At 36.3% G+C, this 15,553-nt stretch overlaps 1 protein-coding gene and 1 pseudogene across 1 annotated transcript in view; one reads left to right on the top strand and one right to left on the bottom strand.

Moving 5' to 3' along the window:
* Positions 1-15,553, bottom strand: part of IL1RAPL1 (interleukin 1 receptor accessory protein like 1) — a 1,455,000-nt gene that overhangs the window by 681,659 nt on the left and 757,788 nt on the right. The window lies entirely within an intron of this gene.
* Positions 14,108-15,124, top strand: LOC116859229 (annotated as a pseudogene).

Below are 15,553 nucleotides of genomic sequence, written 5' to 3'. Positions count from 1 at the left end.
TAGCTCCTAGCCTATGTATATACTTTTCACTTAGTATGGAATGATCTGATGTTGGAATGATCTGACCCTTGGGTGTCTCATGGATTACTACTCATCCTTCAAGGACCAGGTCAAACATCCACTTCACAAGACCATGTTTTTCAGATCTATATAAATCTCCTGGGCTGCTGTGGCATTGCATTCCTATCTTTCCTAGAGCACTATCTGTGTCACAGGGTAACATACCTATTAGCACAAAAGTTATTTAAGTTCATGGGCTTTTCATCTCTGTGTCCCCAAAACACAGCAAGACACACCATACATCATATAGTATTTTAGTGGATATTTTGGAATGAGTGACTGAAAAAATTAATTGCTACATTATAAATAGTTTACTAAAAAAAGAAGATATTTTACAGCTATTGTACCTTTACTAAGTGACAGACATCCTACTAAGGGCTTTATACATATTATCTCACTCAGTTATTAAAACCAAAAGAAAAAGGTACCACTGGTATCCCCATTTTACAGCTTAGGAAACTCAAAGAGGTTGCCTCCCAAAGAGTTTAATTTTTGAGACTCCCCACATCAGCATGACTTTACTCTTTCAGGAAATCTTTTTCAGAGATAATTCTGTAACCTAGTAGACAGCTTCATTAGTGGCTTCAGGAAAATCCTGAAAATGCATTTATCTGAACAATATAGTGATCAACCAGCTCTGTCTCAAGATAGTGTTGTTTACCTGAGGAACCCCTCCACCTTCATTTAGGACAACGGATTGTTCAACCAGATGAACCCTCTTACTTAACAACAGATTTTTACTCAATAAGACTTACTTCCAAGCCCTGGACTCACTGGGCCTACCAATCTTTTTCTATTATATCTTGGAGTTGCCTAATTATAATCTTATCTCTCTATCAAAGACATGCTTTAATCTACTTGAACCCAGAACCCCCCAAATTGTATATATATGGCTGCCCTCAACCCCTGTCCTCAGAGAATCTACTAAGACCTTGTTATAGTATTGACCTTCTTTACTTACAGAGTAATAAACTCAGCTTTGCTTGATGCATGTGTTATACTGATGGTTATTTGGAGAAGCTGACACCGATTAATGGCACTCAGTGGAATGAATCCTTTACTAGATCTGGGTTTGTGATAACTACCGTATACTGTCCTCTGTTAATAAAATAAAATTAGTTTGTAGAATTTCAATCATTCTTACAGTATTTGTTTCTTAAAAATATTTATAGAAATGTTTCTCAACATATTTTTTAGGATAAAAGAAGACCTACAAGATATACTTTGAAATGTGAAAGTTTTGATATGGATAAACTTCATTCCTTGAAACTATAAAGTATGTAGAAACTATAAAGTATGTAGGCTCAGGGCAGAGTGGGAGGAGTAGATCAGTCTTGTTAGGAGTGGTGAATTCCTAAGAACATTTAAAGGATTTCAAGGATTTGCTTTTCTTATGTATGTTTGCTGTACTTTGTGTTTCTTCCGTAATCTTACAGCATGCCACGTTCTTGGGCTTTCTGAACAGGGAAACATATCCTAAAATAACTGCTAACATGGACTGGTTGTTGACTGTGTGCTACACTCTGGTCTAAGATGTTTAGTTCTTAGGTTGGAGGAGTAAACTTGGAGGACATCTTACAGAGAATTTTAAACTAATGGATATGGAATTTCTCTTGAAAGAAATTCAGAGAATTCTTGAAGAGTTTAATATGGGGGGAGTTCTTGATGAGATTCACATTTTAGAACATCCCTTACATTGCTGAGAATGGATTATTACAAAAAAAAAAAAGAGGATGCAGGGAAATCAGTTGGAAGTTTGCTGAAATTGGGAAAAGACAGAGAATGTGAATGTGCTTGTATGTACATGTGTATCTATATTTTACTGAGAACTAAATGAGAGAAGGCCTACCCCTGTTCTCAGGTCAGAATTTTGAGGGTTATTTCAAGATCACTGTAAGTTATGTACAAAAATTCTGACTTCTTTTGTATATGTTGGACTGTGAATGGGTAGGGTTAGAGGGACTGCTTGGGGGTGGCAGAAAGGAAGTAGAAAATACTTAGGGAGACGTTATCCTCAAACCAACCTATAAAAAGTGAACTAATCCTTTTGACTTAAGGGTATAAAAAAGCAGCCCACAGGATCTGACTTACGAGTATAAAAAAGCAACCCACAGGATCTGAGCATATATCATTACACAAGCTCTAAGCTTGAATAGTATAGGTTAAGTGGCAAACTCTGGCAAAGGGAGTCAGAGAAATAAATAATGAAAAAGGGCCTTCTTTTTTTCACTTGTCTTCCAGTCTCCTTCTGGAAAGTTTCTCATGACAAATCTTGATTACAAGTATGCCTTATTTTATTATGTTTCACTTTACTGCACTTCACAGATACTGCACTTTTTTTTTTTAACAAATGGAAGGTTTGTGGTAACCCCGCATCAAACAACTCTATAGGCACCTTTTTTCTTCCCAACAGCATTTGCTCACTTCACATCTCTTTGTCACATTTTGGTAATTCTTGCAATATTTCAAACTTTTTCATTATTATTATATTTGTTACGGTGATCTGTGATCAATGATCATGACTCACTGAAAGCCCAGATAATGGTTAACATTTCTTAGCAATGAAGTATTTTAATTATGTATGTACATTAGTTTTCTTTTAGACATAATGCTATTATACACTTCAGAGACTACAACATAGTTTATACATAACTTTTACATGCAATGGGAAACAAAAAAACTCATTTAACTCACTTCATTGCAGTATCAGCTTTATTCCAGTGGCCTGGAACTAAACCCTCAATAACTTTGAAGTAGGCCTGCCCATCTCTGTATTCCCATAGCCCTGTGTTTCTTGGAATTTATCAGACTGCATGTCTTTATTTATTAATCTGCCTCTCCTATCAGCAAGAGCTTAAAGAATGAACAAGACTGTATCTTAACAGTGCCCAGTACATAGCCCAATAGATGTCAGTTGAGTGAATACATACATGAAAGAGCAAATATACAGGGAATAATGTATAAATGACCCTGAACATCTTACTCTTTTTTACTTTGGATTTTAAAAGCATGCCCTAATGTTTCATTCAGGAGTAAAAGAAGGATTTTTGTTCAACTGAATTTGGAAACTACTAGGTTAAGCAAAGTTTTTTTTTTAAACAAAACATTTAGACATTTTTTCTTTATTCTTGAAGAACATATCAAAAAAGATTGTGTTGTTCAGTGTGGTAGCCACTAACAACATTTGACTATCTAAATTAATTTATATGAAACAAAAATAAGAACTCAGCTATTCAGTTATACTAGCAATATCTCAAATATTTAATAGCTACATGTGACTATTGGTTACTGTGTTGGACAGCACAGATGTAGAATATTTCCTTCATTATACAAATTCTATTGGATAGTGCTAACTGCATTGACCTGGAGATACTATTATTCCTGAAAACAATGTTTGGAAAGCCCTGTTCCTGCAATATCTTTATTGTAGGAAATTTAGGCTATACACTGTAATGCTACTCTGCCAAATTCTTTACTATTTTGATTCACGCTGATTACATTTAGACTGGAAATAAAGCAGGTAGATGATTTTAAAATTTGATCTTCGCTTATTGAATATCTATTTAGCACAAAAAGTTTTTTATACTCAGAACTTGATAAAAATAGTGATGAGATCAAAGTAGTAAAAGCAAAAATATTTATGTAACATCATCCATGAGCTAGTTTTAAAACCATTATATATTGCTTTCATCTATACTTTAGGTGATTTCTAATTGTGAAGAATCCCTCTAGAAGGCAATTTGCCATACTCCATGTTGCTGCAATCATTTGGATAGTCTTAGAAAGTTTGTGGGGAAAAATAGTAATTTAGGAAATGGAAATTACATTTTTCAGTTGATTTTCTCAGACAATGAAAAAATAAACTTAGAATAACATCAAAGAAAATGACTTTTATAAGTTTAAATAAATAGGAATACCTGGAAAGATTTAAGCAGATCCAGATAAATATTTCCCCTGGCAATACAGAAGTAAATGCTGCAAGCTTCATTTATGTCAGAGTAAAGTTCCCAATTCAAGTTAACTTTTGAATTTACAAAGAAAATTGAGAAGAGGATTAGAAGTTACTTAAGAAGTAACAATAAATTCTTTATTGTCTGATTCTTTTGAGCTCTCTCATTATTTTGTTATCACATATATTTATTATGATTTGAAATATGTTTTTTTTGTGGTATCATTTCTCAACTGAGTGCCCCTTAGGACAATGACATAAAATACTTAACATTGTCATGCTTCTTTATTCATTGCTCTCCATTATGTTAATGTTCATATTCCAAAGACAATTATTTCCATTTATTCTTCTCCTTACTCCATTAGCCTTCCCCATGCTTTCTCATTAGTTAGAGTCTAGAAGTGACTTTTTTGCCCTTTCTAAATTTGTGTTTTAATGTGTCTCTTTGTTGTTACTTGTTTTGTTCTGAATGTTCAGAGAGAAACAGAAGGTTGACAAAGTTGGTTCTAAAAGAATACCAGAAATTGGTATGTATCATCAGTGATATAGACTAAGATGAACTTAGCAGTTCCCTTAGATTGACTAAAGTTTAGACAGGTTTCTTCCTGATTACAGCAACCCACCTCCCACTTTCCTCTTCTTAGAGTACTTACTTTAGGAAACTTGCAATTGTAAATTTCTTCTCTGCCCCTTTGAGATGTAAATCTTCTACAACCTTCAAGCACTGGGAGCCATCGCTTTTCAAATGCAATCATCAAGAAGGATAGTACCCCTATCTCCCAGTCTGTGCAGTGGGGTAGGGTAGGGGTCTTATTGATAAGCCCTGATTAGCAAATACAGATAGTCTAACACATTAACCAACCATCTCCTGAATGTCTTCTTTTCACAAACTCACTCCAGTGTTTAAAAACTTCCCTGACTTTTGTTTCAACTGAGTTGAGTCCAATATCTCACCCTGTTTGCATTAGTTATGAAGTCCTGCTGCTTTTAAGAAGTGTCCTGTGCCATATCTCTTTGACAAAAGAAAAGGTGCTGGAATAAAATTGTGAAGCTCTATACGAAACTGGCTGATGTCTTTCTTATAGGGTGATAAAACTACAACCATCAGGGTTTTCTTTTCTTCTGAAGACAAGTAATTTGTATGCCTCCTAGACAAAAATAATTTGCAACTTATCAGTTTGCTATAAGTTAAAAACTCACTTTACAAAGTCTAAGATAATAACCCTCATGTTGAGTTTTGAAATAACTTAATTAACACTCTTACAGTTCCGGAAACATCTTGTCAAATACTGGTCAAGCAGTTTTAGTGAATTTTATTCTTTTAATTATTTTTTCTTGAAGTCTGAAAGGTCATGGCTTTATTTCCTCTGGAAGCTTTCTAATACCAGGTGTTTAATCATTTAGTTGCTTGTCTATTTTCATCAATTTCTTTATTTCATCAATTCTAACATGTGAATTTTGCTCACATTTTATCATCTCTGAAACTGGAATGTCTTTTACAATTGCTGTGATAAGAAAGCACTGTGTCATAGTTTATTGGTACAGATATTGATTGTGTCTCTTACAATATTTAGCATCTTACATTTATTGAAACGAGGTAAGTCCCTGCAGAGAGAATTTATGAAGGTTGCTTTCAAGGGAAAAAATGTATAAGTGATGACAAAGCTTTCCACTTATCAGAATAAACTTCTGTAATTGTGTGTCCAGTTACATCAAGTCTGCATGATGACTTAAATTTTACACTCTTACACCAGCCTTTTACACTGTGTATACTTCTATCTTAGTTTAAAATCGCACTTCCTACAGATTTTTTTCTCTGCTGCTATGGCTTTTCATATCCCCTATTTTGTTTAATTCATCTTTTTATTTCATACAAATTCATTTAATTCATTACCTGTTTGTATGTATCATGATTATTCTAGTGGTGATAGTAAAAGAAATTCAGAAAGCTCCCAAAGAAAATTAAAGCATGCCTTCCCAAATTTCAGGAAAAAATGTAAAGGAAAATAAAAAGGAAAAAAACTGCTTGAGGACTATTTGATAAGGTGTTTCTGAAACCTTCAGATAGTTAATGGAATTACCTCAAAAGAACATTAGAAAAACACATGTAAAGGGTCGTATGCCAAACTACATGTCAGAGAAGAGTTAACCAAATGAAGAGGGTAGGATAGAGTTGACAGTCTGAACATCAGAGATAGCAGCCCAGTAAATGAAATAATGAAGTTTTAAGAACCTTTGGGTAGCTCCGAATGACTGATATGGAAGTTGAGTATGGCTTGAGGGGACCCTGAAGTAGTAGCTAATGGAGAAATGGTAAAAAGCCTTCGTGCTTGAACAGTTCAGATGTTATTTTGAAAAGTTAAGAAATTGCTGAAGGATTTTTATAACAGGGAGGGAAAAGTTCAGACTTATATTTTACAACTATCAGTACAAATGTCTAACAGCTGGATTAGAAGTAATTAAATGTGGGAATTAATGAGAGATGAGAATAAGGAGTAGTAAAGGACACTGAGATCTGAAATTCTGGTTCACCACCAACCTGGCATAAAAAAACATATGGATCCTATGGCCTTTGTGTCTGTCATCACCTCATCCAAATGAGTTATCCTCCTCCAAGAGATAGTGAGACTGAAGTCATCATATGTCTGTTAGTCCTAGATTCATAAACTGATGCCAAAATTGTGAGCATCCTTTCCACCAAAACACACATACATTTACTGCACTACCATCTCCATTCATTTATTCACTCAGTCAACCACTCATATACAATATCCAAACATACCCTATGTCTCAAACTCTTTCATTGTAACCCCTGGTATAAGTATCTCCATGGTCATATAAGTGCCCTAAATCCTCAGCATCTCCTTCTCTTACTGGCATTAATCAAATAAAACCTGGCTCTCCTCTGTGATTCTCATTTCTCCTGCAGCCATCTCATAGTGGTGCCCATTTATTTCCTCACAGTCTTCACTTAGCAGACAGAAGCTGGTATTGCTGTTCTTATTTTCTATTGTGGCTCCTAAATACTAACGCATCCACCCTCTTTTCCAAAATCCTGTTGTTTTGAAATGTATGTCAGTTGCTTCTGTAATTTTTTGCCCTTTCTGCTCTCATTTTCCAGCCTCATTCAAAGAGGCTTTTAGCATCTGTTTTAAAGACTTCCTCTTCCACAAAGGTCTACTATCAGTCTTGGTGCCTTCAAGATATATGAGGATGGCCCATCACAATACCACATATATTCATCAGGATAGGCTATATTACAAATTGCCTCCAAACAAACTGTGTTTTTGTGGGTTGGTTGGGGGTTATGCTGTATCTTCCTACTCCAAGACTGAGATTTGATCAAATTAGCAGACTCAGAATGATTATAATCTCACGTAATACTATGCATCTTTTCCCTTTACTGGCAGTTATAATTGTAATTTTACATGTATTTTTGTGGCTTTGATTGTGTTCCTTGATCTTTGCTACATAAGGCCTATGAGGGCAGAGGCTATGTCTGGTTTTGCTAGTATTAGATTGTTTGGTGATTAGGTCACTGTTAGGCACATAATGGGTATGAAATAAATACTTACTGAACTAAATAATGGATGGAGAGATGAATAGATGAATGGATTCCTAGACGGAAGTGACATTAATTACAGACAGAGAGTGAGGAGAAGAAAGGAAAGGAGAGGAAGGTTTTAAGGAAGAAGTAATAAACACTGGCCAGTGAATGGGCAGAGTTCATGGGAAATCCAAGTGTAGGTGACCTATAGTTAGAGTAAAGCTGGAGGGGAGAGTTGAGGGGAGACATAAACATTTGTAAACTATCAGGATATAAGCAGCAGGTTACTTAAAAGCAATAAATGCTTACATTATGACATTGTCTGTATTAATCACTCCAATTGATGGCTCCCTTATATCCATGTATGTAATACCATGTCACTTTTGGCTCCCCCTAACAAGAAGCAGTCTACTTTACTACCCCTTGAATCTGGGCTGACTTTGTGACTTGCTCTGGCCAACAGAATGTGATAGGAGAGCCTGATTTTATCAAATGAGGCCTTATTAGACTTGCCTATAAACAGATAACTCCCAAATATGTGGGAAATTCCAGGCAAAATGAAGAGAACTTCCTATTGACCTATAGTTGATAGCAAACATGACAGAGTGCAGGCAATCCAGAGACTCATGATCAATATCAAATGCTTACTGTTTTAACCCACTGTTTTTTTTAAGTGATGTGTTATAAACTATAGCTTACTGATACATAAAAGAGATAAATAGTACAAAAATAACAATTAGAGAACCATTCAGATTTTTTGTGACCTTATTTTTTTTAAATATGAAAATTCCAAACATGCAAAACCAGAGAACACTACATCACTTTCATACACCATCATCTAGGTTCAACAATTATCAACATATTGCTGATTTAATTTCACTTCTATTCCTACCCATTGCTCTGAACACCACCTAAATTCTTTAGAAGGAAATTCCTGACATCTATTATCTCTTTTTTCAAAGTAACTTTAAGTATATACTTTAGAAAAGACAACTTGAACACTTTGAGAACAAAACAAACCCAATGCTCTGGCAGAAGCTTGCTGAAGTGATTAAAAGATATTTTCTAACAAGTTCATTTAAATTAATTTTTATATAAGCTGAATATCAAAAGCCAGAAAAGAAAGATAATCCTGGAAAACAAATACCTTCTTGACTGATAAAGGGGAAGAGTTCGCCCTGTGTATATTCATGTAGGGATCACAATATCTTTATTTGTGAAGGGAATATAGGATCAGAAAAAAGAGTTCCTACTTAAGCAAAGAGAAGGGAGAACAGAACTAATGTTAACTGGATTCCCAGATGATAGACAAAGCATTCATGGGGGAAAAATCAAGAATAAATGTTATTTATTATAAGGTAATTAACACATACACTGGGGGGGGGGAGTGGGAATATAACTTGACACCAAGTTCCAATAACCTGAGGATTTTCTCACAGTCAAGTGTCCCATAACCATATGCCTGTGAAGGAGGAAGAAATGTTTCAATAGCATAGACAAAGAAAGGGTTTACTGATGCAAAAATAAAATTACATTTTTAACTCTTTTAAGTATATTTTTCTCATAACATGTATGTAGTTATTAAGAGACTTAGTCATTTGAAATGTTTTCACAGACTTTGGGGGGTAAAGAAATAAAATGTATATGTAAAGAAATAAAATGTATATACTTAGCCCATATGAGGTATGGGCTAAGTACGAATATTTTAACAAACCACTACTGCTTAATGGCAGTTGTCCAAACACAACTACGGGAAAAATGAAAGATCTTCAATTAGATTTACTCATTTATTAGTAATGAACATCTTGATAGGTCCTAGACCTATCATCATGTGATGTGATTTCTATTTTAAAGTAAAAATTTTGTATCAGGCTTACTTACTTTAGTTCATGTAACCTATACAAAGTTGATGTGATATTTACTCCCACCTTTTTTCATGAGAAGCTCTGAGAGATTAAGAGTGTCATCTAAGCTTCACACTGGCAGAAATTTGAAGTTTTAAGAACTACTGCATGTCATCTAGTTCTTATCCAGTGTTTATACTGCTATAATATAATACTTCTTTATAGTAGATACAATTAAAAACAGGCTTCAATATTGGCTTTACATATATACTAACTATTTTGATTGTTTTAAAAAAAACCTTATTCAGTATCTTCAGTATCTATATTGAAGATATTTTTAAAAAACATTTTTTAAAGATTTTTTATTTTCTTAATTTTAATTTTATTTTTTCTAGGATTTTATTTATTTATTTGACAGAGACAGAGATAGAAAGAGAGGGAATACAAGCAGATGGAACAGGAGAGGGAGAAGCAGGTTCCCCTCTGAGCAGGGACACCTATGTGGGGCTCGATCCCAGGCTCTGGGATCACGACCTGAGCCAAAGGCAGATGTTTAAGGACTGAGCCACCAGGTGCCCCTAAAAAGATTTTTTAAAGATTTTATTTATTTACTTGAGAGAGAGAGAGAGGGAGAAGGAGAGAAAGAGAGCTTTGCGTGAATATGAGCAGAGGGTAAGGATAGACAGAGAGGGAGAAGCAGGTTCCCTGCTGGGAGCCTGATGCAGGACTCAATCCCAGGACCCTAGGATCATGACCTAAGCCAAAGGCAGAGGCTTAATCCATTGAGCCACCTAGGTGTCCGATATCTATCTACTCTTGAGGTTTGGTCCAAGATGGCAATGTAGGAAGATCCAGAACTTGTCCCCTCTATGAAACACAGCAAATGACACCTATTTATAACAATTCCTTCTGAAGAAGAACTGAGGGCTAACTGAATAATGTCTGCACAACAAATGGTAGAGAAAATGAAAAAAGAGAACAGCAAGAGAGATGGATACAGGGTAACAAATGGAACCCCCAAACCCTCATGCTGTGAACTACAGTGGAAAAGGAGTACAGAGGGACCAGGAGCAGATTTGTCTATCCCCGAGCACAGGGAAAAAAAACTGCAGTTTAAAAGCAGCTACCATCTAAAAGAGCCAACCCTAGAACGTTGCCAAATGGTGGGGATAGGTGCCTCAGGGAGCAGGGACTGATAAGGAAGGTCTGTGCTCCTATTCTCTTTGAAAGCATAGATCAGTGCACAGTCCAGGTGTCCTAACTGACCCGCCACCTGAGAGCTCTGTGTCCCTAGCCCACACAGCCCCAGCTGACCCACCAAGGTGGATATAGGATGGTGCATACTGGGACAATTCTGGTTAATGCTCACTACAGCCTCAGTTTTCGCACCAAGAAACACAGGTGCAAAGGACCATGGAACACCGCAGACTTACTTCACTCCAGTTTCAATGGCTTGCTAGGACACTCATACTGCAGAACACTCAAAAACAACCTGGCAGACATCCAGACATCTGGAGACAGAGGAATATATTAAAAAAGAAAGAACAAGACAAAGCCTCAGAAAAAGAACTATGTTAAACAAATATAAGAAATATGCATGATAAAGAATTTAAAGTAATGTTGGTAGGGTGCCTGGGTGGCTCAGTCAGGTAAGTGTCCGACCTTTGATTTTGGCTCAAGTCATGATCTCAGGGTCATGAGATCGAGCCCCATGTTGAGCTCTGTGTTGATTGTAGAGCCTGAGATTCTCTCTCTCCTCCCTCGTCCCCTCCCTACTCAGGCGCTCACGCTCTCTCTCTCTCTCTGCATATATATACACACACACACACACACACACATATATAAGCATATATATATGATTATAAAGATGCTCACTGGGCTGGGAAGAAGAGTAGAAGAACTCACTGAGACCTTCTATAATGAGATTGAAAATTTTAAAAAAGAACATACAGTACACATTCTTTTCCACTGCACATGAAAGATTCTCCAGAAAACGTCATATGTTGGGCCACAAAACAAGCCTCAATAAATTTAAAAAATGTTGAAATCATACCATACATCTTTTTCTGACTATAAACATAATGAAACTAGAAATCAATCACAAGAAAAAAAACCTGTAAAAACCACAAACACATGGAGTCTAAACAACATGATACTAAAGAAACCAAGGAGTCAATGAAGCCATCAAACAAGAAATTAAAAAACACATGGAGACAAATGAAAATGAAAATACAATTGTTCAAAATGTTTGGAATGCAGCAAAACCAGTCCTAAGACTGAAAAATATACTGATACAGGTCTATCTTAAGAAACAAGAAAAAGCACAATGCAACAAGCTAACCTTAAAAAGAAAAGAGGAAAAAAAAACAAAGCTCAAACTGAGTAGAAGGAAAGACTAATAAAGATCAGAGTAGAAATAAGTGATACAGAAACTAAAAAATGACAGAAAAAAATCAGTGAAACCAAGAGCTTGTCCTTTGAAAAGATAAAATAGATAAACCCTTAGCCAGACATATCAAGAAAAAAAAAGAGAAAGGACCCAAATAAATAACATCAGAAATGAGTGAGAAGTAACAAGCGACACCACAGAAATGCAATGGATTATAAGAGAATACTACAAAAAATTATATGACAACAAATTGGTCAAGTTAGAAGAAATGAATAAATTCCTAGAAAAATACAATCTTCCAAAACTGAATCAGGAAGAAATAGAAAATCTGAACAGACCAAATACTAGTAACAAAATTGAATTGGTAATGAAAAAACTAACAAAAACATAAAAGTCCAGGGAGATAGCTTCACAAGTGAATTCTACCAAACACTTAAAGAAGTGTTGATATCTATTTTCCTCAAACTATTCAAAAAATAGAAGTTGAAGGAAGGCTTCCAAATACATTTTATGCAGCCAGCATTACCTTGATACCCAAACAAGACAAAGACCCTTAAAAACAATACAAAAAATTATAGGCCAATATCCCTGATGAACACAGATGAAAAAAAATTCAACAAAATATTAGCAAACCAAACATAACATACATTTAAAAGGATCATTCATCATGATCAAGTGGCATTTATTTCAAGGAACAAGAATAGTTTAATATTCACAAATTAATCAATGTGATATACTACCATCAACAGAACAATGGAAAAAATCATGTAATCATCTTATTAGAAGCATAAAAGCATCTGACAAAATTCAACATCCATTCATGATGAAAATTCTCAACAAAGTGAATTTATAGGGAACATATCTCAATATAATGAAGGCCATATATGAAAAACCCAAGTTAACACCATATCTATGGTAAAAACCTGAAATCTTTTCCCCTAAGATCAGGAACAACATGAGGAAGTCCACTTTTACCGCTTCTATTCAACACAGCACTAGAAGTCCCAGCTGTAGCAACAATAACAACAAAATAGGAAAAAAAAAAAAGAAAAAGAAAAATAGGTAACAGGCATCCAGTACTGGGAATGAAGAAGTTCAACTGTCACAATATGCAGATGATATGATACTATACATAGAAAATCCTAAAGATTCCATCCAAAAATCTACTACAAGTAGTAAATGAATTCAGTAAAGTTGCAGAACACAAAACTAATAGCCAGGAATCAGTAGCATTTATATACACAAATAAGGTAGCAAAAAGAAAAATTAATAAAACAACTCCATTTACTATTAGACCCAAAACAATAAAATACTTAGGAATAAATACATTTAACCAAAGGAGTAAAAGACTGGTACTCTGGAAACTATAAAACACTTGTGAAAAAACTGAAGATGACACGAACAAATAGAAAGATATTCCATGCTCATGGATTGGAAGAATTAGTATTGTTAACATGCACATACTACCCAAAGCAATCTACAGATTCAAGCAATTCCATTGCTACAGTTCCTCTCAAAATAACAACATTTTCTCACAAAACCAGAACAAATAATAATAACATTTATGTAGAACCACAAAAGATGCTAATAGCCAAAGTAATCTTGAGGAAGGAAAACAAAGCTGGAAGTCTCACAATTTCAGATTTCATGATATACTACAAAGCCATAGTAATCAAAACAGTATGTTACTGGCCAAAAAATAGACACATAGATCAATAGAACAAAACAGAGAGCCTGGATGTAAATCCACACTTATGTGGTCAATTAATCTATGATAAAGGAGGCAAGAATATACAATGGGAAAAAGACAGTCTCTTCAACAATTAGTGCTGAGAAAATGGAAGGCTACTAGTAAAAAAAAAAAAAAGAAAAGAAAAGAAATTGGACCACTTTAAAACACCATACATGAAAAAAAAACCAAAAACCTCAAAATGGACCAAAGACCTAAATGCGAAATTATAAACCATAAAAATCCTAGAAGAAAGCACAAACAGTAATTTTTATGACATAAGCCATAGTATCACTTTTCTAGATATGGTTCCTAATGCAAGGGGGGAGAAAAGCAAAAATAAACCATTGGGACTATGTCAAAATAAAATAAAAACCCTTTGCCTTGCAAAGGAAACCACCCACAAAACAAAACAAACAAAACTGAATGGAAGAAGATATGTGTAAATGACATATCTGACAAGAGGTTAATATAAAAATATATAAAGAATTTATACAACTCAACACCACAAAATCAATCTGATTAAAAATGGGTAGAGGGGCTCTCTGCTCCTCCCCATTTGACAGACAGCCACACCTTCTGGTGCAGTGGCGGCTGAAACACAATGGTGAAGGTTGGAGTGAATAGATTTGGCCATATTGGGCAACTGGTCGCCAGTGCCACTTTTAACTCTGGCAAAGTGGATACTGTAACCATCAATGGCCATTTCATTGACCTCAGCTACATGGTCTACATGTTCCAGTATGATTCTACCCATGGCAAATTCCACGGGACAGTAGAAGCTGAGAATGGGAAGCTTGTCATCAATGGAAAGTCCATCTCCACCTTCCAGGACCAAGATCCTGCCAACATCAAATGGGGTGATACTGGTGATGAGTATGTTGTGGAATCCACTAGCATCTTCACCAACATGGAGAAGGCTGGGGCTCACTTGAAGGGCGGGGCCAAGAGGGTCATCATCTCTGCTCCTTCTGTTAATGCCCCCATGTTCATGAAGTGTGTGAACCATGAGAAGTATGACAACTCCCTCAAGATTGTCAGCAATGCATCCTGCTCCACCAACTGCTTGGCTCCTCTGGCCAAGGTCATCTATGACAACTTCAGCATCATGAAGGGACTCATGACTACCTCCCATGCCATCACTGCCACACAGAAGACCGTGGATGGCCCCTCCAGAAAGCTGTAGCATGATGGCTAAGGGGCTGCCCAGAACATCATCACTGCTTCCACTGGTGCGGCCAAGGCTGTAAGCAAGGTCATCCCTGAGCTGAATGGAAAGCTCATTGGCATGGCCTTCTACATCCTTACCCCCAACGTGTCTGTTGTGGATCTGACCTGCTGTCTGGAGAAAGCTGCCAAATACAATGACATCAAGAAGGTGGTGAAGCAGGCATCAGACGACTCCCTCAAGGGCATCCTGGGGTACACTGAGGACTAGGTTGTCTCCTGCAACTTTAACAGTGACACCTACTCTTCCACCTTTGATGCTGGGATTGGCATTGCTTTCAATGACCACTTTGTCAAGTTCATTTCCTGCTATGATAATGAATTTGGCTACAGCCACCAGGTGGTGGACCTTACGGTCCACATGGCCCCTAAGGAGTAAGAGCCCCCTTGACCACCAGCCTCAGTGAGATCAAGAGAGAGGCCCTCAGCTGCTGGGGAGTCCCTGCCTCAAATGATCCCCTGAAACACTAAGAATCTCCCAACCTCCACCGTCTCCATCCTAGACCCCTGAAGAAGGGGAGGGGCCTGGGGAGCCCTACCTTGTCACATACCATCAATAAAGTATACTGTACCCAGCCAAAAAATAAATGGGTAGAGGGCCTGAAGAGACATTTTTCCAAAGAAGACATACAGATGGGCAACAGACACGTGAAAAGATGCTTAACATCGGTAATCATCAGGGAAATGCAAATCAAAACCACAATGAGAAATCACCTGACACCTGTCAGAATAACTAAAATCAAAAAGACAAGAAATAACAAGTGTTGGTGAGGATTTGGAGAAAAAGAATCCCTCATACATTGTTGGT

Source organism: Lontra canadensis, unplaced genomic scaffold (genome assembly GCF_010015895.1).
Source record: "Lontra canadensis isolate GAN:19392208 unplaced genomic scaffold, GSC_riverotter_1.0 scaffold151, whole genome shotgun sequence".
In the NCBI taxonomy this organism is placed as follows: Eukaryota; Metazoa; Chordata; class Mammalia; order Carnivora; family Mustelidae; genus Lontra; species Lontra canadensis.
The sequence above is the reverse complement of the archived record's forward strand: the minus strand, read 5'-3'. Positions and strand labels throughout refer to the sequence as shown.